Raw genomic sequence first — 4,613 nt, forward strand, 5'->3', positions numbered from 1 at the left:
GAAAACTTAGCGATGAGCTTCCTTATCAATAATTAATTCTTGTTGCGAACAGAATTCCTCCTGATAGTTTTTAAGCCAGTCAATAATTGTTCATAGATGTTGTATGTAAGCAGGTGAGTGAAGATATTCTATATTTTCTAGGCCGCAGTGCCTAACTGTTATGGAAATGTGAAGGTTTTTCGTCTTTTATCACCCATGCTTTTGTGAGTTCCTTACAAATCAACAGATCTATAATTGCTATAGATTGATAAAACAAAAAATATAGTTGGTACAGATTGATATAACAACTATAGTTGTTATACATTGATAAAAAAAACGTCGCAATAGATTGATAGAACAACTATAGTTACGATGGATTGATAAAGCAACAACGATTGTTGCTATTGATAAAACAACTATAGTTAACATCACTTGAAGAAGGTGCATAAAAGCTAATGACATATTATTTGGGTTGCAAACACTATGTGATTTTGAATATTTGGTCATGGTTACTAGTGAAAAGTATCCTCATGCCAGGTTGTTGTGACAAATCCCTATACCGAGAAACCTTAGACACTCAAGGATGGTGTCTAGTAGGAATTAAAAAGTGTGAGTTCTCATGTGTCACTAACTTTGATTTGTGAGAACCACTATATTTACACACTTTACAAGAATATGGGTGTTTCCACAGTATGAATTCTCATATGTCTCACTAACTTTGATTTTTGAGAACAAGAATATCTGCACAGTTCACAAGAATATGGCTTTTCTTTTTTTTATTTAACTTCAGTAAGTTTTAAGATATAAAGGGGCTCCCTCCTGGAGCTAACACTTGATTCTGTTATGTTTTAAATTTATATCCGAAGGCTCTTTGAAAGGCCAGTTGCTCCTATCAAACCGGTATAATGTTTATTTTTTTCAGAGACCATGTTGCTTTTAGATCATTTTTTAGGTCCTGAAATTTTATCTTTTCCCGTTCAGCTCTATTAAGGCCAAAGTCGTTTGGAACTGTGACGTCGATAATGAGTGCAGTCCTTTCGGGCTTGTTCCATATTACTATATCTGGCTTGATGGCCTTGTCTTTTATGTATCTGCCTGCCTGTATGTCTTTGTCATAGAAGACGATCACTTTTCCGTTTAATGTTATCGGTGGTGGTTCATGTTCTCAGATGTTCGTCGATTTGTCAAGTTGCATCTATCCAGAGATCTTCTAATTATTGTAAAGGTTTCTGCCAATAAGATTGGACATGCATTTGGATCCTAGAATTTTAGCATGTAAAAAGACGCCAGTTTTAATTGTGTTCAAATGTCAAAACAGATATGTGTACAGAGAAGAGAAATAAAAGAAATGGTATTTTAACCTTAAAAAGGGGGTGGATATGTGAAAAAGAAGCCATTTCTGAAATTTGATTATGCAGTTTTGTAAAAAAAAAAGAAAAAAACGCATACATATAAATAAATATACATAAAAATAAACATACATGCAATATGTACCCGTTTAAAGAGATTTTTGTCAATTAAAACAATGCAAAAAAAGATAGGACATTTTTGAAAAAAAAAGAAAACTAATGTGCACAAAAAATAAAAGTCAATTGTAATTTCTGCGCACCTTAAAATAAGCATGCAAAAAGTATTTTGTCGAAAAGAAAAATTACGAGTTTTTTTTCTTTTTTAAAGTGACTTTCTCTTTTTTTATTTCAGCAAAAGTATTAGTTACGCATTAGTAGGTTAAAGTTTTAATACAAATAAAATGGATACAGTTTAATGTCTTGTCAAGCACTATTTTTCTTCATATATAGACATTTATATACATACAGAGCCGTGAAAAAAAATTATTCGGCTGAATCCCCCAACCAGTTTGAAGAAAAACGCTGTAACTTTATTCTTGTTGCGGGTTTGGTGAATACATCAGCGATATTTTGTTCTGATGATATGTAATTCAATATAATGGATTCCGTTTTCACCTCGTTTTTTATGAAATGGTATTTTATATCTATATGATTAGATCTTTGGTTGATTATCGTGTTCTGTGCTAAGACTATACTGGCTTGATTATCACAATCAGTTACTACGGGGCTTTTAGTTAATTCTGGCTCTAAAATAGTCTTTAGGATATTTTAAAGGTAGAGTGCTTCCAGGGTCGTGTGTGTGATCGCGATAAATTCTGTTTTACACGTCGAGAGAAATACAATCTGTTGCTTTCTAGATTTCCATGAAATAATAGGCCCATTTTCTGAGAGTCTGAAACAATATCCAGATATACTCTTGCGATCTTCATCGTTTCCCCAATCTCAATCCGAAAAACCTCCTAATTTTAGGGGATTTCTTGATTTTCTAAATACTAACTTCTGTTCTTTTTAAATAAGGCAGGACTTGTTTAGCTCTGTTTAAATCCTTCATTGTCGGTCGTGATAATTTTTGTGAGTTTTGGTTGCAGTCATGAAATATATAAGACTACCTATAATATTTATTATTTCAGATTCTGTGTGTATATTTTTATTAATATCATTTTCGACTGTTGTAGAGCGTTTCTTGCACTCTCCCATTCCAAATTTTAATAGTATTTTGTCGATGTATCTCGATTGATTCATCGTAACAAGTCCTTGGCTTTGAGTAAATTCTATCCCCAGAAACCAGGATCTTTTCCAAGATCGGTAATTTTGAATGTTTTACTTAATTTGTTCTTAACATCAGTTAACATTATGTCACAATTTGATGCGATTAAAATATCATCGACCCACAAAACTAAAATCAGTAGTTTATCGTCTTTTTGTTGGGTATATAAACAGGGGTCTACAGCGCATTGTCTAAATTGGTGTTAATAATATTATAATGAAATACTGTATTCCAACACTGAGCACTCTGCTTTAGACCATATAATGACTTGTTAAGTCGCCACACGCAATTTTTCATTATAAATCCATCTGGAGGGGTAATATAAATTTCACAGTCTATTGGGGCATTCAAATAAGCATTTTTTTACGTCCATTTGATGGATGTTTAGGCCATATTGAATGTTTTGATTCGGATCCATCGAAATAAACACGCACGCTGGGCGCATAATCTCTAAAAGTGTAAGTCATGTTTAGTTTAAAAATATATTTTCTGTACAAGCTGCCACAAATCAAGGTGCAAATATAAACTTTAGCCCCAATAAATCAAAACTGGTATACCCGAATGGAACTGTATTCAACATTAAAGAAAAATGGAAGACTATATTATTTAAATAGCGTAGTCCCATCGAAAACCGCCTGCCATGATCTACAGACATGGCATAAAATTCTTGGACATTGCAATATTCCTGATATCAATAAGTTGCCGACTGTAGTTGATGGAATGAAAATACAAACATCAAAAACTTCAACTGCGACGTCTGTACGCAAGGGAAAATGACAAACTATTAAAACAAGATACCAGACACAAAGGCTAAAAAATCCTATCAATGGTGCATTGTGACTTGAATGGTCCCGTAAAACCGATGGCTAGAGAACATTATAGATATATGAATACGCCCATTTCATGGATGTTTAGGTCATATTGAATAGCAATAGTCGATTTGATAATCTTTTATATTGTCGATCACAAAAATATCGGGTCGCCTTCTATTTCTTTTGGGATATATTTCGACTTTATAATCATCATCATCATCATGGACACTCTTGTCTCCGTTATTTTTATTGTCTTCGTTTGTTTTAATTATTTGAGGGAAAATAATTTCATCTTCTTCATATGACGGGGTTTCTTCTGTAAAATTAAACCTGTCTGTGAATTTTACACATCGGATTCTATTTATTTTATTTATCTTTTTTTTTTTTGGAAAAAAATATCAAATTGGCTGGACTGTTTTTATCGTATCCAAGAAATATACCTCTGTCGGCTTTAATATTCAATTTTCTGCTACCTTAGCTCTTAGCTGCACTTGGTTATGGAGTAAATAGTCGGTTTTAAGTTTATTCATCTTCTTTTTTAATGTTTCCCCTGGGCTGTCACATAACAGAAAGGCAGATATCTGGGATGTTCCCTTTCTGAGTTTTAAGATTTTCTGTTGTAGCGTACTTTTCAAGACTGATTCTTTTGTTGTGACCTGAAATTCTCCCTCTTTTTTCTCTTTATGGTGAGGCTAAAGTTTCCTCTGCATATACCATGCTGCCCCAAAAGTTGCATGGTTTATTTCAGTTAATGACGCATTAGTTGGGCAAGTTTTGTGAGAGCATCATTCACTTTCGTAACAAGGATCTTGAAGGCTTTGGTACAATTCATTTTCACCAGTCTGGGTCGATCTTCAACAGCCAGGTATCGTGCCATTTCTATTGTTAGCCAGTTCTTCTTCCAGCTTCATCTGGTTTGCATCCAATGTCATGTTTACAGGTGGGACATTGCAGTGTTGTTTTTGCCCATATTTTAGTTGAGATAGTTACCGTTGTTTATTGTGCGTTGCCCTTGATAATGTGTTTCCTCTGTCAATGTTAAGTCTGGGACCATGTCGGGTAGTTGAGGTGAAGTGGGTTCTGGGAAGAGGGATGGGGTTGCTTATTGGGCAGATGTCATCTTAAATCATTAAACGAATATCTCTAATCATACTGGAAATCTGCTCTGAAGGGAAGATTTCTTTTTGTTTTATTTCACTTCAGTAA

This window comes from Euprymna scolopes, chromosome 27 (genome assembly GCF_053919585.1).
Source record: "Euprymna scolopes isolate OS-2025 chromosome 27, ASM5391958v1, whole genome shotgun sequence".
Classification (NCBI taxonomy): domain Eukaryota; kingdom Metazoa; phylum Mollusca; class Cephalopoda; order Sepiida; family Sepiolidae; genus Euprymna; species Euprymna scolopes.